We start from the raw sequence: 21,995 nt of genomic DNA, 5'->3' as shown, positions 1-21,995 counted from the left end.
AGGAAGCACCAATAGCGTTGATTCCTAATCCCAATTTTTTGACGTAGACTAGCAGCGAGTGTCTTTCTTTTCTTCTTCTTTTTCCCCTCACACATGGATATTTTTAGTATCGGGTTCCCCCAGCCCCCTTGCAATGTCTCCCCCTCTCATTGCTCCACTGCTCTCTCTTGTTGCTAAATGCCTAATCCATCTGTGTCCCATTCCAATCATTCAAGCCTAAAGCTCCACATTTATCAGTCTGCAGTCCTGCCTCTTCCTTTCCCTCCTTCTTCTTCCCTCTCTATATTCTCTGGCCTCTCTGCTGCTTTTGGTTTTGTTCCCTTTAATTTAGAAAAAACAAAGCAGAGCAGGGGAAAGAGACCAGAATGTTAAAGCAGCAAGGGACACGCTGTGATTAAATAAGGTTGAGGTCTCACAAATATTGATGGATTCATTTATGTTGCAGAGCAGCCATTCAGAAAGGATTGCTATAATCCAAACTTATTTGTTCAGTCTTCATAAAAATTAACTGGCAGAGGGTCAAAGAATCAAACTGTACACCCACACACAAACGTGCACACACTGTGTGTGTGGCTCAGTTGTAAACTTACAAAGGAGATTATTTTCCCCAGTGTTGCACATTGTGTTTTGCCTACACTGGCTTATTGGAAGTATTTAGGAATAATGGTAAAAAAGAACAAAAAGGCAGCTTGGAATAGTTTGCAAAAAAAATATACTGTACTGCATTACCAATATTGATGGTGTTACGCTGTCATCATAGCACCCCGGTGCAAATTTGCAGGAATAATGCACTCACAAAATATTTCTTTGCCTTTTTTGTGTTGCTTTCAAATTGTTTCAGAAAATTGCACAAAGGCACATTATAACAAAGAATTAAGTAAAAGTAAGCCCGACTTGTCTAACGAAAAATGCACATTAAGCATCGGAGTGCTGTTTTCAAATGTGGCTTCAAATGGTATTAAACAGTCTTTCCGATGACATGCTTGGGGCTACACACTTCACGTGCTCTTTATTTACGCGCTCATAAAAGTGTGATGAGAGCCTCTCGCGGTTTGATTGACAGCACTACTGCTGCGTGTGGAACGTGAGGACAGTGTGAGTGTGTGAGTGAGTGCATTTAATGGGCATGTTTCCAAAGTGGTGAGCTCAATGTGCCACCAATAAAACCAACACTGTGTGAATCACTGTAAGATTAGCACGACCTTCACACGTGTGCACTTACCCTCTCTAACATAGACAAAAAAAGCTTTGTAATTGTTTCCGTTTAGAGAGTCGGTACTGATCATTTTGTCCAATCACTTGGACTCAACTGTTATGTTGTGGATGCAGTCTTCTACTTGAAAGAACAGATAACAGTTTCCTCTGACCTAGAAATGCATGAACCCCTCTACAAGTCTCCGTCTTGCCAGTCAGCCAACTCGTGCCTGACACACACACACACACACACACGCACGCACGCACGCACGCACGCACGCACACACGCACACACACACACACACATCTGCCAGCGCTGCGCTTTGAACCGCTGATGTGATGCCAAACATCATGCGATGACTGGCTATCTGCTCTGCCTTAATTTAAATCAGAACAATTGATGCAGATTTTAGCTCTCTGGTGATTCTTCTTGAAACTCGGGACAGACCATAACAAGAAATAATCTGCTTTGTAACCACTTCTTTATAAATTGCCTTTTCTACCCCCGTGCTAATGTATTCCTTTCTGTGCCACAAATTCATTAAATGCTCATTTATTTATTATTTGACAAAACAGGGTATTTATACGATGTTTTCACTAATTGCTTTTGTTCAGGTATTGAAAATTTAATTAACATTTTCTGCTTAGCCAAATTAATTATGCGGTTGAATTTGCATTTTCTTTTGCAGCCAGATAGTGAGAAATAACCTCGTAAACTTGCTTTCATCATTGTTTGTTTACCCTTTATTGCAAAGATATTATGGATTACTTTAGTTTTTAAATAAAACATGGAGAGTATTTGTCAGGGACAAGTTTTGGAAAATATAGCCTAGGTGTTACAATGCAAACACTCTGTTCATGTCCAAATTGAGGCAACAGTATACTTAAACTCACCCGACGTTTTATTAGGTACACCTGGCTTCTAACAGGTTTGACCCCCTTTTGTCTCCAGAGCAGCATTAATTCTTGATTGAACAAGGTGCTGAAATCATTCCTCAGAGATTCTGGTCCATGTTGATGTGACAGCATCACACACTTGCTGCAAATTTGTCCCAAAGGTACTCTGCTGGCTTAAGATCTGGTGCCCGTGGAGGCCATTTGACTACACTGAACTCATGTCATGTTCAAGAAACCAGTTTTAAATGAGTTTTGTGTCATGGAGCGTTATTCTGCTGCAAGCTACAGAGGGATGGTCAGTAAGTTTACTCAGGTAGGCTTTGACATACGATGATTAGTTTGTACAAGGGGCCAAAGTGTGCCAAGAAAATACCCCACACATCAGCAGCCTGAACTGCTGATACAAGGCAGGATGGATCTGTGCTTTCATGTTGTTTATGTGAATGTTGCAGCAGAAATTAAGAGTCCATTTTTGGTTAGCCTGCGTGAATTGTTTCCTGTCCTTAGACCACCCGGTGTGGTCTGCTGTTGTAGCCCATCTGCTTCAAAATTTGCAGAGATGCTCTTCTGCATACCTTGGTTGAAATAAGCGCTTATTTGACTTTCTGTTGTCTTCCTGTCAGCTTAAAGCAGTCTGACCTCTGTAGATACTGTATTTCTTTGTGGTCTGCACAGAGTGACCTAGATTGATGAGTCAAATAATTTATTAGCACCCAATCTGTTAACAAAGTCTTTCCTTCTTTGACTTAAAACTACATAAACACGTCCCTGTCGATAAATGCTTTTCATGGAAATGGACCATATAAAAAGCAGCACATAACTCCTGTGGGCTGGAGATGATCAGCAGAATTATTCACAAGCTACGATTAGTTTGTACTGTAGCTGTGTTTCCATTTACGCTGGGCTGAATCAATATCTCATTAAACCCTGTTGCTTTTTCAGAGCGTACAGTAAGCCAGGGAGCAACAGTTCTAGGAATAAAACTCGACTGACCCGAATAATTACAGCCAACAGTATCGTCGCCCTCGTCTGACCGTGTATTGAGATTATATTTCCTGATACCTTCGGCACCAGGTGCGACAAAGGTGCGGCAACACGATACTATTGTTGCACAACAAAAACACATGTTCCTGTAGAGCTTGATGGATGAAACACGGGGATGGTGTCAAGATCGGCAGTTTGATTCACACAGCTGGGATTCTTTTGCACACATGTGTGCTAAAGTATCCATCCCATAATATGGAAACACTGTAATACTGAGATAAGTATTAAAAATATGAATCAGTCACATAATATGTTCTCTTCTTGTTAGATCACACCTCTTCAATGATTAAAAGAGCACTTGAAAACACAACGGCCGTCTTTGCCATGTATCGGTGTGTTGTTCATTTTGTCTGCCTCACTCTTCTCAGCATTAATCTAGATATTCATTGATAATAACAATGGGATTTAGTGGGGGAATTTAGGCCAGCACACTGGTGTTAAACAGGAGCAGGACAGTCCCTGAGGGCTGCAGACTGATCGCTGACATAATTATTGCTGCCATTGAGTCAGATGGCAAAGACGGGGCTTTTTTCTTCTTCTCCTGCACGTAAACAACACAGAAATGTTGTTTTATTACACTGCAGATAATACGAGGTTACAGCATCCACACACATGGCCGGTGTGTCTTTTTAAACGTCGTCCGCAAGCTGCTAAACTTGTTCCTAACATACCGTGGGCGCTCGGTAATATGCAATCTTTATATGGGGATTCGTTCACTGGAGGGAGGATATGTGGGGGTGGTGGGGACAAAATGAAAGAGACGACTAATTAATCTCAGGGAACAATGAGCTGGTTTTAAAATGAGAGTCGAAACGTATGAACTAAAGAGTTAAAAGAGAATAAATGAGGGGGGAGGAACTCGAACTGTGTCACAACAAGGACTCAGACAAAAAAGTTGTTTATGCCTAATTTTGCTGCTCATACATGCCCCCAAACTGTCCTCTCCCAGCTTCTCCGTCCTCTTTTGCTTTTCTTCCATCATTCACCCTCTGTTTTTTTTTCTTTTCTTCATCAGTGACTCACCTGCCTAAATGTTGAGCTCCTCAAAGGAGAATGTGACTGTCGTGAACACCAGAGGCCAAAATAAAAACGTTAAAATATAAAACAGAACAGAAAAAAAATCCAAGTGAGACAGAGAGAAAAAGAGTGAAATTAATTGGAGCTTTTGATACGACAGAGAGCATCTGTTGTTCGAATGTATGTGCGTCGAAGGTGTGTGCGATGCATAGTATGGACGTGAATATTCCAGGTCCATAAATACACTGTAAACACACTCAGGCGTTGCATAAGCTCAGATGACTTCCAGCTGCCAGGCATGATCAGGTTTTCCACCCACCCTGCTGGACAACAAGCACAGCTGCCTCTTTACCAACCTCCATGTGTCACTTTTGCATTAATAGCCATAATTTCACGTCCTGCAGGTACAGAAGAGTCAGCCTTGAGGTTTTTACCCCCAAAACCCAAAAACAAACAAACAAAAAACCCCAAAACGAAATATCCCACGTTCAAACAAATTCTTTTATCACGTAGCTTCTACAGTTCCTGCATACAGCTTTTGGCTGTTGCCACTGGATGTCTGCAGGATACAATGAGGAGCAGTCAGGCAGTATTTGCTCTATACTGACACACACACAGATGATGGAAGACTGAAATTCCATCATCTGTGTATGTGTCTACTTGTGGAAAGAGTGACAGTGTGTATCTTAACTCAAATTTCCTGATATGGAAGAGTGGCATTCCTCATGATTCCCACAATTCACTGGAGGACCAGACATGATGTCATTGAACGCTCCCATGAGAAGGCTAGAGAGGGGAGATTATATACTGTGTGTGTGTGTGTTTGTGCAGTCAAGAAGAAGGAAAGACGAGAAAACAGAGGCTTTTCCACTTTATTTTTTTGGTTTACCTAATTATGAAAACGCCGCCCTTACACTGTGCACGACTGAATAACACGCCATCGGCCGTGTGCAAGCGTCTGCTCGAGTATGCGTGTCTGCGTGTTTATATTACGTGTTTGTTATGGGCAGAACTGCAGAGTACACATTGTTTAGAATAAGAAGGAGCAGAAAGAGAGGGCAGAGGCAAAAAAGATGAAAAAGAATGAATTTAAAGGTTGTTGAAAGTGAAAAAAAGTGACTGCTTTAAAAGTGCAACGAGTGTGAGAGACGGGCTGACAAAAAGCAAATGGCAGGAGACGTGAATGCTGGAAGAGAGACGAGAGAGAAAATCAGGAGTAAGTGAAAGGGCTTGTGACGGAGGGAATACTGGGAGACAAAAGAGGGATGATGAGGAAAGGCAGGGTGGGAGAGAGGATAAGGGGGTGGGGGGTGGAGAGGAAAAAGGGGTAAAAGGAAGGAGAGAGTGAGAGAGAAACAGAGTGAGAGAGTGAGAGGGAGGGAGGGAGAAAAAAATGTCCCAGATTCCCATGCTATTTAATAGGGAGCAAAACCAAACTGAGCTTATAATGTAGACTGGCTGAGCAGGGGGCAAAGTGACAGCATCAGTGTGTGGGTGTGTGTGTGTTACGTGTGTGTGTGTGAGAGGAGAGGGACTGTGTGTTTGGCCCTCTGTTAATCTGTCTTCATGTGTGTATATGTGCAGACAACATATATGGCCTGGTGCATGGAGAAGTACATGTAAGGAAGTAACCTGTTTTCCCAGTGTGGACGAGCAGCCTGCTGACAGACTGGACTCCAGATTTCAGTTTGAAAAAAAGGCTCCTTTCAGGGCTGGATGTTCTTTTGTTTTTGTTTTTAATAAGAGGAGGACTTGTGCAGCTTTATTTTGGAGGAATACTTCACACTAAGATTTAATCAGATGCTCTCACGCACACGCTCCTCTGCTCCGTGTAGCTGTGCGTGGGTGAGGGGCCTACCTGGATTAATCTGAGCGCACATGATTGTGGGACATGCGAACAGCAGAAAGGAGCGATTGAAGGGGAGGATAAAGTGAAGAAGAAAGCTGGAAGATGTACTTGTACAAGGCAACGTGCCCGGAGATCCCCAACCCGAAACAGAAGGGGTCCAGGATTCAGGGTGGAGGCCAGGATGGGGTCAAGGCTCACGGCCTAGGACAGGGGAGGCTTGTCGGAAAGACTTCTATGGGGACGGGAACGCGACCCTACCCTCCTCTGATGCTGTGGACAGCAAACAAACCCAACGGTGTGGTGGAGCTCAAGCAGCTGGAGGAGTTCCTCAACTTCCACTCGCTGTCGCTGCACGACACGGTGAAGAGTCAGACAGGCATGGCCTACAGGTAACCTTACCTGTGTGTCTCTGTGAGAGGAAGTCATGTTCGGTCATGTTGACAGACTTATCATTTCTCTTTAAAGAGTTAGTAATGGCTGAGGGGGTTGAAGAGAGTTTTTTATAATTAGTGTTTTGTTTGATTCTACATCTGTGACATCTGAAGAGAAGCGTGGATAAAAATCAAACAGTTTTTCAAGCTTTCCCCCCACATGCTCTGTGTTTACATGATTCTAAGGTCATGCTTGCTTTGCAATGCCCATTGCATAATGGGAACTATTGATCTCTTTTAAAACTCCCAAGCTAATTGATCATTAGCTCTGAGTGCTTTATAAATAATTTTAATCCGTGTTGGCGAGTGGTTTGAGCGAGTGTGATCGGGACATTGTGGATCGCTGCTCAGCCCCCAGGCAAAAAAAGTAACACGTAGCTTCTTTGCCTGAATCGCTTGGTCGTCTCCGGAGAGGACGAGAGGGGGATGAGCTTGAGTAAAGCCTTCTCTGTTGTTTACCTCAGCTTGTTAGAGCTCATTAATCTTAATTTGTACCTGAACTTGTTTAAATGTTTAAAAATGTTTCTTTTTTAATTAGAAACTTAAAAAAACATCCAGTGTGAACTGAGAGTCCACACTGACAAAACAGAATAAAAAAACAACTTGGGAATCAGAGGAAATAAAATATTCTTATTCAACAAAGTAAATCAATAAGACTGCATAGTGTGGTTTTAAAAAATTAGTGTCCATGTGTGTTTTATATTTGGAGACACTGCTGGCTTAGCATTTCCATGAACTATATTTCTGTCATTCGTTCCCTGGGGCTTCCTCATCAGTGGTTCTTTGCAAAATCCTGCCAACATATTTCACTGTATTACAGTCAGTGTAATAATAACACGGACTAAACTTATTCCGTTGTTGTGTTGGTTTAGAAGATCTGGCAGCTCAGACCGTTTCCATCACCCCTCTGTGCCCACCAATGGAGAAAAGGGGGTGTAGAGAGGAGTGTGATGGGAGTCTGTATCTCTGTTGGATCAACCTGGCTAAAGGAGCTCATATGGCCATTCGCTATTAGCATTTGCCTGGGGACATATTGGCATATGTGCGTTCGAGGGCCTGTGTGTGTGTGTTTAAAAGTTTGTGGCTATTGCCATGGTAACCTAATAGAACAGCTGGCTGCCCACGACCTTTTCCAGGTCAGCGTGCTTGTCGGTGGTCAAGTTGAGCAGTCTGTTCACTCAGACACACACAAATAAGAAAGAAATTTGAAATTTTGTTAAGTAGAAAGCATTTCCCCGCATTAGCATGCAAAACAATGAAACCTTTGAACTTAGTTTTAACCATAAAAGAGATAAAACCGGGCGTCAGTTTAGCTCATGGGGTGAGCAGGTGATCAAAGGAGGTGGTCCTGGGTTTGAGTCTGACCTGAGGCCCTTTGCTACGTCTGCTCTCTGTCCACTATCTACAACTGTGTTTTCTAACAAAGGCAATTTTTTTGTGGGGGGTCTTTTTGTGTGGAGAAAAAATAAAACAAACCAAACCAGTCATGACTTCAACCTCCCAAAAACGGGTTACATACAAGATATTAATAAAAATGCTTTTATTAGCACATGAACACCCCAAAGGAAGAGATGCAATTCAGTCAAGTGCCCTCTGTAACCTTTAAATGTGTTTTCCCTTTAAAGTCCTGCCAGCTCTGTGGGGGTGAGCCGAGGAGAGTTGTGACTTGACAAAACATAAAGAGCCTTTTCTAACCTTTTTGGCTCGTGATCCCTTAAAACAATGAATCTGTTCTTATGATGCTTTAATATTTTATAAGAGGAAAAATCCTGACCACAAGTTTAAACACTTAAAAGCAATTTCAAGGCCAGCTTTTTTGGTGCTGTGTCTAAATATTATATTTTAAGAAGTAAAAGTAAAGTATAGTGGCTTTTATGTATGGACGATCCAAACCTGGCGCAACCGAACTGTACACTTACCACTTTATTATGCACATCAGTTTAATCACATGGCAGCATATGCAACTTAAAGCATTTAGGCATGCAGACGTAGTCAAAATGACCTGCTGAAGTTCAAGTTGAGCCTCAGAATGGGAAGAAAGATGATTTTGAGGTTGGTGTGGTTGTTGGCAGGCTGATCTACAGGGATTTTCTTGAATAATCATCTTTAGGGTTAACAGATCTGAAAGATCTGTGTCATAGCAAGAGGGCGTCCTTGTGCCTGTGAGGGCTCTCATTCGGTACAGCAGCTTCCTCTTTTTTTGTCTTCCCCGCCCCTACTTTGGAAAGCTATGACATCACAACAATGTGACAGTCAACTGCAATGTTGATCGTGGATCAGCATTATTGTGATGATGCTAATGAGTGATTCTATGGATGGATGGACTGGATCCATATCATGAGAACAGATGATATGGATCCACGTGAACAAGTGCCTGGTTAATGTCTTAGGTCAGAGGAGCTAACGTTACAACCAAGGTATGCAGAAGAGCATCCCTCAATTGTGAAGCAGATGGGCTCCAGCAGCAGAAGACCACACCTTCTTCCATCCCTGAAAGCAACGAACAGGAAACTGAGGCTACAGTTTCACACAAGCTTGTGTTGTGGGCTCAAAACTGATTTCTTTCACTGTACCAAAATATCCTCCACAGGCAAATCTCAATTCATTAGAGCACCTTTGGGATGTGGTGGAACAACAAATTCACATCATGGATGTATAGCCAAGAAATCTGCAACGACTGTGTGATGCTGTCATGCCGGCATGGACCAAAATCTCAGAGGACTATTTCCAGCACTTTATTGAATCAGTGCAACGAAGAATTAATTCAGTTTTGCAAGCAAAAAGGTTCAACCTGATATTTGCAAAGTGTATGGTGGGTTTAAAACAGGAACACACATGCACACAGACACACAGGCATTCTTTCAAATGATCCAAAGTGCACAGATGGAAAGAGGAAGAAGAGGCAAATTCCATGTAGATATGAGCTCAACAGAGTGCCCTCACATGCCCTTTAGTTTATTATTCATGAGTGTGTGTGCCTGTTTGTGGGGCGTGGGTGAGTCCTTTCAGTTGTGCAAGAGCATCAGTGAGTGTTTGTTAGACAGCAAATTACCTCAGTGTGTGTGCATGTTCATTATGTCGTTAATATGGCCCTGACTATGTAGGTTATGGTGACAACATAATGTTCATTTCAGAACATATGCATTTAACATTTTCTCTGGGCTAATGTTAACACTAGTCGGGGAGATACTGATGCACTGTGACACTGTAAGTAGCATTTTAGAGAGACGGTGATCGCTCGGTACCAGAATGTAGCCTCGGAAATGGATTTTGACATCAACTCAGTGCGCGTTAGTCATGAACGCTCCACTACAATGAATAAATATCAAGCTGAAAGCTAAGTTGTGTGTTCAATCAGCCTCCAGAGCGACGAACAAAAAGCGTGAATCAAGTACATCCCCTTTTAACCTAGATTCCAAGTTATTACGCACTCAAATGCACACGATGTTTGATTACTCACGCTGAATTAAAACAGACATCAATTCAATCAGCCAAGTGGGGAAAAAGATTAATCTAAAGGCCATGATATTATTGGATACAGCAGGGGAATGCTGGGTAAGGGCACAACAGTGAAGGGGAATTCAAACCTCCAGGGGGCAGAAGGTCACATTATGAAGCATATGCCATGTGCTCTTGGGTGTACTAATGTGTGTTTGTGAGTACGCGTGTGTGTGTACTTGTATTGCTCATGTTTTCACAGTCACATCATGGGGACCTAAAAAGGGGATGGAGACAAAAAGACCCTGTAATGATTGTATAGAGACTTGTTTCAAGGTTAAGTCAAGGCTAAGTTTCTAGAAAATGATTGTAAGACGATGAAAATTCCCTTGAAGTGATACAAACTGAACTGCCAGTGTGTGTGTGTTTGTGTGTGTTTTCAGACAGTCTGGATGTTTGTCAGTCCATCTGATTAAATGAGCTCTGCCTGCTGATCGACTGTGGTGTGAAGGTGACAGAGTTACATTGTCCCTGCAGTTGCTTCTCTCCTCCCCTGTCACTCACTTCTTTCTCTGTCTCTGCAGCCTTTGCTGATTTTGTTCTGTGCATAATTCATAGTCTGTGTGCATCAGCCATTTCTACTCTGCCTTTGCTGTTTTCAGAATGTGAATTAAATTCTCCACATTGTAAAACACTGGAAATGACTTTCCTAGATTTATCGTGTTAGGAATGTATTTCGAGGTCTGTACCACGAAGTAAGATTTCAGCTTATTCGGATAACTTATTGGGTTAACTCTGGGTTTTCTGTACTGCAAAGGTAGTTCACATCAACAGGTATGAAGTCAGCGGATACTCACCAGTCAGCAAAATCAATGTTAATTCTGAGAGTCTGATAGTCTTATGACTAAAATTTCATTTTGTTTTAGTCATAATTTAGGCATTAAATTCTTTCATAAGATTATAGTAGACTCAGTCTGAAGTTGATTACAATATAAAGTGTAAAAAGTGTGTTGTGTTTTTATTGGTCAGAGTTGCTCCACACACTTAAAAAAGCATCTTATTTTTCTTGATATCAAATGAGAAATGTGTCCATTAGGTCTACTCTGCTCTTCCTCCCAAGCGTTGACATTTTCTTGCATTTTCAGGAGAAACTGGGAGTATGAAAGACGTTTTTATATGAACTCTTTACTTGCTCTCAGACCAATAAAGACCACTGAGGTTGTAGCTGAAACAATAAGACCAAGACTGCCTTTTAAACTTTTATCTAATGAAATACTCGATATAATCCACCAGATAAACTTTATGGATAGAAATAAATCTTCCTCCAATCCTGCTGACCGAAGTGCTCAAAGCTCGCCCGCATTCATACAGGACTTTTAATACTGAACTCCTGCACAGTGCTTTCCCTCTCTCACACACTCACACAGCAGCTTTCAGTCTGTGTTATGTGTTCAACATCCCCATAATTTTCCAATTTTATGGTTTTGTCTCCGCTGCACTTTTTTATGTTTCATGATTGGCCAGCACCACTTTTTTCCCCCGTGAACCTGTGAACTCCTCATCCTGATTGCCAGTGTTAGAGTAATTGGTATGTAATGGAAAGACACCACGGGCATGTAAACTTGTGCTATAATAGAAGTGTCTTAAGGTGGTATGAGCTTGCAGAAGATACATAAAAGTAAAAGTTTGCAGTTCATTACAATTATAGTTGCTTCTAATGGCAGTAATGATCCCTCCCTTGACCTGGAGACATTTTTCATGTATTAAAATGTATAAAAATAACAGATTATTAGCTGGAATTACACTATAGAGCACCACCAGTCCTGCTACTCTTTGATAACAGATCCCCCAGGTTCTGCTACTGGTATGTCAAATCAAAAAGGAACTCCAGTACTATGTAATGTACTAGTCTTACTGCTTTTAACTAGAAATCACATTTTAACCATACAGCACATTATATACTTCACATCTATGGTCCATTTAGAATAACCAGTTAACCCAACAAGACTGTATTTGGGTTGGTGGAGGAAGCCCATGCAGGCACAGAGATAACATGCAAACTTCAGAGAGACCACAGGAAGGCTGCAGCCAACCTTGAGGTTTGAATCAGGGGAGAACACCACTAACCACTGCTCGACCGTGCCGGCCATAAAGGCCAGTGAAGGCCACGTCAAAGTGGACGTGAGCCCTGTACCTACTCTGCTTGACTGTCCAGGCCTTGAACCTCATGTGTTTTCTCTCTATTAGTAGTAAATCAATATTCAATATTAAAAAGTGTCTTTGAATGGCAGAGATACAGAAATGTCTGGATGTAGCACAGAGCGTGTGCGCTTGAAGCCATTTATGATTTTTAATTTGTTTGATCTGCTGCTCACCTCAAACAAGTACAAGCAGAAATGTTGGACTTTTAACGATATACTTTAAATTTCTGTTTGTTTGTTTTTTACAAGTACAGTTAAAAATTAAAAAACAAAACAAAATAAGGACTGTCTGGGCAAAGAGTCACCAGAACTTTTTCTGTAATTTTACACATTTAAGAGTCGTGCTGACAGATTTCTTTCTTATTCATAGCAGCTTTTACTTTGTAGAAAAACAGTTAAATATAGGACTTCTTTACACTGACAGGAAGGGGAGATTCACTGGTCTGGACCACTTAAGAAGTGGGCTGTATGTGGCCTGCCATGTATGGCCTGTCAGGGGTGTCAGTGAGTTTGACACCCCTGGTGTCAAACTCACTTTTTGTCTCAGGGACCACGGATTTGTTTTTTTGTTTTTGTTAATGGGTGTTTCCCTTGTTGCCGGGTTTCAAAAATGGCAGTTTTGATTTCGCCTTCATGACTCTTGATTGACGTCATGTAACGGAGCGGAAAGGCTGATTTTATTTCCAAGATGTTTTGTGTTTTTAAAAGGAAGGAAACCTTCCTCCAAACGGACAGAGCAGTGAAGCCGCCAAGGGAAAGTACACGATTAAAAAACTGTATAATTAAAATATAATTTGTTATATTTAAATAGTTAAAATGTAAAATGAATTAAAACAACCTTGGCCAAGGGGTAACACAATAAAAATCAATAAAACACAACATTAAAAGTCCAGTGGCCTGCGCCACGACCTAAAAGTCCCAGGGAGTTAAGAAATCCAGCGAAGTAAAAGGGAAACCCAGCGGAGTCCTCTCCTTCCTTTCCGCATTCGCGTCTTGATGCACTGAAGGAAGGGAGGGAGCGGCAGTCACTATTCCTTTCGACAGTTTTACTTTATAAAAAGGGATAAGTCAGAGACTTACCCCGGGTGGGCAGAGCTCTGAACTCCGCCCGCCGCTTCTTTAAAACTGGAAATCGGCACCAGCTGTCTCACTGCTTCTGCTCTCCCGCAGTGCACAAGCTGGCTCTTGTCGTTATTGCCGTCCGACTGCCCGCTGCGCGTCCCTAGTCGCTGGTGGTGTCTCGTCCCCAGTCGCTGGTCATGTCTCCTAACGCCCAGCTCCACCAGCCCCTTCGGCTTGCAGGCGCTGCCGCCTGGCACCACTTACTCCTGGCCGTCTCTCTAGCCTCTCGGTCGAACCCCTTCCTTTGGTCTGTCAGGCCCTCTTATTGGCCTCTCTGGGATCTCTCGCAGGTGTGATCAGTTTATTATCAGGTAGGGGCGGAGTCTTTCCAGGACAAGTCACCAAATAAATACCATTAAAACATGCAGTAAAACTCATAAAAATAAACCAGTGTACAATATTAAAATATTAAAAAGGTAAAACGCAGCAAAACATGCATAGTAGAAAAACTTAGATAACTTGTCCCTTTCCACCCTGTGACAGTCACTTACAAACTAATTGGTGAGATGCGGACTGCTGGCATCATGTTTTTGAAATGACTTGGCTCGCTTGGGAACCTGGCTGAGCAGGTACTAAAGAAGTACCCGGTACCAGGTACGACCACCTAATGGAAAACCCTAAAAACCGAGTTGAGTTGAGCCGAGTAGGTACTTGTGGAAAAGGGTTATACATGTAATAGGACTAATTTACAACTGTAATCCCTGCTCTAACAAACTGTCTGTGTAGCTGGATACAGAAAGCGATTTCAGCACCAATGAGTTTTAACTAACTAAGTTTCTTAAGTTTCTTACCAAAGAATGTCGGGAATCTATCAGGATGCATCTGGAGAGAAAAATCTCCATAGATTTCCTTCATTTACACTTGGGCTTGGAATTTCTGAACCAAAGCATGAAATAAGGTTTTATAATCGTGGCATGTCTTCCTCGGAGGCTCCTGTTGTTTTTGGTCACACACCAATCTATTTTCTCTATGGACGTGCTGGATGGACGTCAGTATTCCTGATCATGCTTCAGCTGTTATCCTGTAATCTGGTTGCGTATGTTTGGGAAAAGAGAGACTGAACCCTGAGATAACTTAAATTACACTTCAATATTGCACACAGATGGTGCTGATTGCATCTTACGTACATCTACCAACTAATGTAAGTCTAATAGCAACAACCAACCAACCCAGTGACATCACTTTCTGTGCTCTCACAAGGTGGTGCTACACATTCTCCAAAAACCTCCATCCGTCCATCCATCCATTTTCTTCCGCTTATCCTTTTCAGGGTCGCGGGGGGCGCTGGAGCCTATCTCAGCTGTCATAGGGTGAGAGGCGGGGTACACCCTGGACAGTGTAACAAACCTTTTGGGTTATAGCACCACTAGGGGGGGAGTCTCCTAGGGGTGTGTGTGAGTATAGCGTGGCAGCCATTACATGCTGCTCGTGTTCTGTTCTCAGGATAGACCTCACCGTTGTAACGGCCTGGCACCGGCGACTACCGATCCCTGCCCATGTATGTACGGACAGTGTAGAGCCGTGGAGACCTGGCTTGTATGGTCTTATGTTGCTGACAAGGAATAAAGGTCTGTTGTTTAATTTAACTGACTGGCTCCGTGTTATCCGGCTAACCTCCACACCACATGCCCGCTGGACCGGCTAGCCGCTCTTTCCTCGCCAGACTGCTGTTACAAAGTGGCGCCCGAACATTGTTCTCTGGATCTTCATCGTCATCCGGACCGACAGACGGTGGGCTCGGATGTTTTTCCCGTGTTTTTCAACGATCGACACTTCGGCTGAGGTGGCGTGTTTTTTTTTCTCTTCGTCTGGCTGTATTGGCCGGGCCGATAGGACCCCGTGAAGGAGCCGACCCCCCGGGATTTCAACGGTATTTGCAGGCATGGAAGAGCGCCGACCCATCGCTTGACACGCTCGCCTGCGAGGGGGAGTACTCCGTGAGTAACTGTACGGCCCGTCGGACCGCTAACTCAGTGCTATTGGACCGTTACGACATTGGCGGTGCTAAAGCTAAGGCTAACGCTACAGTGACTTTGACTCAGTGTTCATTCAGAGGGACGTTTTGTTTTGTGTGAAGCATCAGAGTGTGCACGGACGCTCTCTGTCTGATGGATATTAACGCTTAGGTACTCTGTGGGAACGCTCTTTCACTTTGCCATAACTTTTGTGAGACAGAGAGTGGTTTCGGCCATACTTTTGAAATGGCGTCCCACCCAGACACAGGCAGCGAGGGAGACGGCTGCGACTCAGATGCTGAAGCTCCCAGCCTGACTAAGTACACCATCCCTCGCTCTACCCCTCATGACCTCAATCTTAAGGTGGAAAGCTTGCAAGAAGAGGTGGAGAAACTGCGAGTCTGCTTGCACGATTCGCTGGAGCTACAAAAGAGCCTTCTGAAGCACTTGGATGGTGGCGCGAGAGGGGAACCGGGGGAGCAAACATCTCCTCAGAGAACCCCCAACCCGGTGGCTTTTTCCACGCCATTCACACAGAAAGGGATTAACACAGAGCCCCCTCCGCTTCTCCAGCGTCAGTCGGCGGAACTCTGCAATACATCGAGGATGATCGCCGCAGCGCTGCACCAGGCCAAGCTGGAGCCCCCAGTGTTCGCTGGTGACGGTGGAGTGTCACCGGAGGAGTGGCTCCAATCAGTGGATAGCTACAGATCGTCGCTGCGCCTAACCGACTCGCAGGTTCTGAGTGAGCTCCCTCACTTCCTCAAGGGAGAGCCCAGTAAATGGTTTAGGGCCCTCAGCTCTCACATTACTACATGGGCACATTTTTACCAACTTTTTGAATCAGTGTTTGTGTCAGCTGATAACCAAGAGCACGTTTGGCGGGGCATCCTCGATCGCGTCCAATCACTAGAGGAACCCCTCCCAACGTTTGTAGCTCACATGCTCGGTGAGTTTAATAAGCTAAGGTGCCCGCCGCCGGAGCATGAACAGATCGAGCTTATATGTAAACATTCATTGGAGAAATATCGGGTTGCGTTGTACGGTACGCCGGTCCCGTCGGTTATGGACCTACTACTTCGCGCGCACGAGCTCCACACAGCCTTAGGTCCAGTCGGCCGCTCAACCCCTACTTCATCCCCTAGTGTTGCAAGCGCGAGAGAACCACATTGTTTTAAATGCTCCCGCCCAGGGTTTACCACACGCACGTGCCCAAGTTGCACCTGGGTTGCCCCAAAAGAACGAGGTGCTGCCAGACCCAGGGCAACCTACCACCGACCTCTCCCAGGCCCACCACCGGGCCTGGAACTGGCCGATGCTGAGGGGCTGGATTCACTGCCGGCGGCTCGTGCGGCCAGTCAGCAGTCGGGAAACCCCCGGGGGGGGGGGGGGGGGGGGGGGAGGACATTTCAATGAGGCAGCCCTCCCCCCATTCGCAAAGTATGCCTCGCCCGCATGATGCCCACCAGATTGTGCAAGGCATTGTGGGGCACATGGAAGATGTAGAGTCGGGAGCGCACTGGAACACTCCATTGAAAACCAAAATTAACTTCAACTCGGTGGCAGTGAACGCTACGCTAGATACGGGGGCATCCCTGTCTGCTGTGCGGGCTGAACTCATTTTGGAGAACAACTTGTCTCCCAACAGGACCCACCAGTGGATGGGTCCACCGGTGAGCCTAGTAGACGGTGCTCGCTGTCTCCCGGAGGGTGTTACATGGCTGCCCATAGGGTTCTTGAACAAAAGGTTTTATCACCGGTTTGCTGTCATCCGCAACTTGTCATCCCCCTTTGTCTTAGGGATGGACTTTATGAGCAGGGCCTCTTTGACAATCCACATCCCCTCAAGAACCGTAGTTATGGACGACAGTCCATGCACAGGCGCGGATGAAGAGGAGGGTTGCTCAGTTGATCTGTTGAGCGATGATAATGTCATTATGACGCTTGACATGGTAGAGCCCTCGCTGGAGACCAAAGCTCTGGAGGCAAACCTAACAGATAGTCAGAGAGAACTATTAGTTGTCCTCCTTGAACAATTTAGCTGCATGTTTGGTGGTCATTTGGGCCGCACGTCTTTAACTGAACATGTGATCGACACGGGAGATGCAAGGCCTATTAACCTCCCCCCATACCGCACCTCCCCTGCAAAGAAACAACTCATTGAAGAGCAGGTCCAGAAAATGCTGGAGGATGGCATAATTGAACCGTCCATGAGCCCCTGGGCCGCACCTGTCGTGATTGTTAACAGGTTGGGCGCTGACCCACGGTTCTGTGTGGACTTTAGGGGGCTGAACCAGGTGACTCGGAAGGACTCATACCCCTTACCGCGGGTCGATGAGTCTCTCGACTTCCTAGCGAGAGGTCGATTCATTTCAACATTGGACCTAGCGAGGGGTTACTGGCAGGTGCCGGTTTCAGGGGACTCACGTCCTAAAACAGCCTTTGTTTCCCATTGTGGGCTGTTTCAGTTTCGCGTGCTCCCTTTCGGCCTCTGCAACGCACCAGCCACCTTTCAGAGGCTGATGCACAACGTCCTCAGCGGCCTTGTTTACAAGACATGTGCTGTATATCTGGACGACATCGTGGTTGTGTCCCCTACCTTCGAACAGCATTTGTTGGACCTGCGGGAGGTCCTTGAGAGACAGGTCTGTGGGTCTCTTGTTGAAGCTTAAGAAATGCCAGTTCTGCCTGAAGGAGCTCACCTTCCTGGGCTACCGGGTTACCCCGGATGCCATTAAACCGGACGATGACAAAATCAAGGCTGTGATGCAGTTCAGAACTCCGTCCTCAATGAAACAGGTGCGGCAGTTTCTCGGTCTGACGGGATACTACCGCAGATTCGTAAAGGAATATGCTCGCCATGCAGAACCTCTGCACGCCCTGACAAGGAAGGATGTTACCTTTCAGTGGGATGACAGGTGTCAGGAGTCCATGGACTTCCTGAAACAGAGCATTGCGACAGCGCCTGTCCTGTCACTCCCTGACTTTTCCCGGCCTTTCTTCATCCATACGGATGCATGTGACCTTGGCTTGGGGGCGGCCTTAATGCAGAAGGATGCAGAGGGTAGGGAAGTAGCGGTCGCTTACGCGAGTCGAGCTCTTCACAAGGCAGAGAAACCATACTCTACGCCAGAAAAGGAGTGTCTGGCTGTGATTTGGGCTTTAGAACACTTTCGTCCCTATGTGGAAGGGCTTCATGTGACGGTCTTGACTGACCACAACAGCCTTAAGTGGCTGATGTCACGCCCAAACCCCACTGGCCGGTTGGCGCGGTGGTCCCTGCGCTTGCAGGACTTTGACTTTACCATCGTACATAAGGCGGGGGTGCACAACAGGGTGCCAGACGCTCTGTCTCGCAACCCACTACCTGCACCAGAGGGTCCTCCTATTGAAATCTTGCCGGAGCATGCTGTCATGTGGGGCATGGATCTTCGCGCCCAGCCTCCCCTTTTGTTAGAGGACCGAACACAACTAAGGCAGCTGCAGCTAGATGACCCAGGTGCAGGTCCAAAGCTCCGAGACCTGGAGTGTTCCCCCAATCTGGGTTCGGACGCCAGTCCTTCACCGTCCTTGGTGGTCAATGACGGCCTACTCTATTACCGAGGCCCGAAACATAAGCGCAATCTTCGTCCCCAGGAGGAGCTGAAGCTGTATGCTCCTACGGCTCTCCGGGGTACCCTGTGCGGTTATTATCATGACCACCCTACAGCAGGTCACCTGGGGATTGCTAAGACACTAGCGAGAATGCAGTCTAGGTTTTACTGGCCCAAGATGGCATCGGAAGTTAAACGCTACGTCTTGTCGTGCCCAGTATGTCAACTCACAAAACCCAGTCAAAGAAAGCCAGCGGGCTTCATGGTCCCCATTTCGCCCCAGCGACCCTGGGAATACGCAGGGGTCGATTTTGTCGGACCACTACCTCGCACCGCTTCGGGGAACTCGTACATACTGGTCTTCGTAGACTATTTCTCCAAGTGGATCGAAGTGTGTGCGGTTCGGGATGCGACGGCTCGAGTGGCAGCCAGTAAGTTCATTAACGAGGTATTTGCTAGGCATGGGGCCCCTAGGTACCTTATTTCGGACAGGGGCTCACCTTTTGTCAGTGAGCTGTTTGATTCTGTTCTCTCCACTCTTGGGTCCACCCACCGCCTCACGACGGCGTATCATCCGCAAACTAATGCGACCGAAAGAGTGAACAGAACTCTCAAAACGGCCATCCGCGCATACGTGGGCGATAAGCACGCGTCGTGGGATAAGTTCATGTCCCAAATCTGTTTCGCGCTGCGCTCGGCCCCCCATGAGAGTACAGGACTCAGCCCTGCTATGATGTTGTATGGTAGGGAGCTGGAGACACCCCTTGACTTGCTTACTAAGCCGTCCGGGGAGAGCGAGGAGTCATCCATGCCCTATCCGGAGACCCTTAAAGCGTCGCTTCAGGAGGCCCACGATCGGGCCAGGGAGACACTGGCTCGCAGCCATGCTAGGCAGAAACGCTACTACGACCTGAGACGCCGGCCGATGACCTACGCAGTCGGAGACTTGGTGAAAGTCAAAGCTCATCATCGATCGGACGCTCAATCTTGCTTCACGGCCAAGCTGGCACCCTTGTTTACAGGGCCCCTCCAGGTTACTCAGAAGCTTGGGGAGGTCAGCTACAGATTAGCCAAGATTGACACTGGTGAAGACGCAGGAGTCTTCCACGTCGTGAACGTTCAGCCATTTTACTCCTGGGACTCCACATCTCCTTCAGGGCACCGGACTTCGGCCCAGGAGAGCCTGGATGAGACTGAAACGGGGGAACAGCCCTCATTCCCGAGTTCAGGGGATATCGAAGCAGGCGGGCACCCCGCCGAGGGCGCCTCTGAGTCGCCACCGGCCGAGGGGGAACACTATCATTTGAGACCCCGCCGGTGCCCCAGAATCACTGAGGGTTGGACTGCTACCAGGTGGACTAACCGTCATCATACGGACAGACTCAATGTTGACTGAGGGTTGGTTTCATACATGTACATGCTGTAATTGTTCTGTTCATAAGGGGTGATTACTTGTTCTGTTCCACTGAGCCCTCGTCATCGTGGCCCGTGAGAGCCTTTGTTTGGTTTTCGGTTGTACTGATTTGTGTGACCGGTTGTGTTGTATGTCTGACTGTTTCCCTTGTCTATGACCATCTCTGGAAGATGGATTGGCAGTAATACTGCATGTTCTGTATTGTTTGCTTCAAGCACTAATTTTGTTTATTGACTGTACCAATGCTTAAGGTAAGGATGTCTAACAATTCCTCCACAACCTGCTTAGTACCTAATGTAACTATGTATAGTGAAGAAGGGTAGCGGGAGGAGGGTCACCTGGGTCCTGTTAAGGTTCAAAATTGAGGAGGGAGAGTACAAACCACCCTTGGTCCAGAAGGTCTTGGTCAAACAATGATTTTAATGAATACACACGTGTGGGAAGAATAATCTGTACACAGACAGGAATTAATCTTCGACTTAATCAGAGCATACACAGATTTTTAAAGCATCAGGGTTTGATTTACTGACGCCCCTTCATGCGTCACAGATACATTTTATACATAGATCAGATCAACACCACAATGACTTTTAACCCAGAAGATCATCTTCTATTTTCATGGCTGGTACTTTCCGTTCTTGTCTTAAAGTGAATTGTTCCTCTTTCTTGCCGAGACATGACTAATCTCTCCTCTAAATAAATCTAACTCATGTGTGTGTGTGTGTGTCACGACCTCACATGCTCTCTGTGTCACCTCTTCACCTACTAACTGTCTGTGTCTCGTCCTCAAATGCTCTTTCTCAATTCACCTGTTGCACTTCTGACCTTTTACCAGACCAGAGGCTCACTGAGACTATATGTATGTCTTCTACTAAATAAATGTTTTAATCAAGAACCCCTACTAAAAGCTTAATATAAAATGACCTGATATAAGTGTTTTGTAAGCATGTATTGCAATTCCTTCTATGTTCTAGTTTTCCCTCAGCATGGATCATCTAGACACTCTCACTAGATGAAGCTCAAGACCATTAATGAACCTGAACATCAACTCAAATAAGCACAGATATGCAATATGTATAAAATAGTTATAACTGCACCTGGAATACAAAATTAATTTAATACCTGTATGCATAAAACCTTAAAGCCTTCTTAAAGCTATCTGTTACATTGTTAAAGCCTCGTCTTAGCCTGCTGCTCAAAATAACTTCCTGCTTCTGCAAACTCTCTGCAAGCCTGTTTCCTGTCAGCCTGTGACTTTTAGCCTTTCTGAAAGACACACACTGTTCAACCCCTGAATGCAATATAAACTCCAGATTATATTATTAATGCAATGGTAATAATGATGATTATTTAACAATAGCAGTAAAATAATTTCCCTGCTCCACAGTCCGGCTGAGGACAGCCTGCGAATTGCCGGGGGGGTGATGTAACAAACCTTTTGGGTTATAGCACCACTAGGGGGGGAGTCTCCTAGGGGGGTGTGTGAGTATAGCGTGGCAGCCATTACATGCTGCTCGTGTTCTGTTCTCAGGATAGACCTCACCGTTGTAACGGCCTGGCACCGGCGACTACCGATCCCCGCCCATGTATGTACGGACAGTGTAGAGCCGTGGAGACCTGGCTTGTATGGTCTTATGTTGCTGACAAGGAATAAAGGTCTGTTGTTTAATTTAACTGACTGGCTCCGTGTTATCCGGCTAACCTCCACACCACATGCCCGCTGGACCGGCTAGCCGCTCTTTCCTCGCCAGACTGCTGTTACAACAGGTCGCCAGTCTGTTGCAGGGCCAACACACAGGGACAGACAACCAAAAACCTCTAAAGACTTATTCCTTAAATC

General features: G+C 45.5%; 1 protein-coding gene across 1 annotated transcript in view; it reads left to right on the top strand.

Annotated features, from left to right (window-relative positions):
- kcnab1a (potassium voltage-gated channel subfamily A regulatory beta subunit 1a) overlaps positions 1 to 21,995 on the top strand; it is a 147,750-nt gene that overhangs the window by 1,132 nt on the left and 124,623 nt on the right. The window lies entirely within an intron of this gene.

Source organism: Rhamphochromis longiceps, linkage group LG14, assembly GCF_057381845.1.
Source record: "Rhamphochromis longiceps isolate RC_006_pf linkage group LG14, R_longiceps_female_GT1.1, whole genome shotgun sequence".
NCBI classification, from domain to species: domain Eukaryota; kingdom Metazoa; phylum Chordata; class Actinopteri; order Cichliformes; family Cichlidae; genus Rhamphochromis; species Rhamphochromis longiceps.
This window is presented reverse-complemented; position numbering and strand designations above follow the sequence as displayed.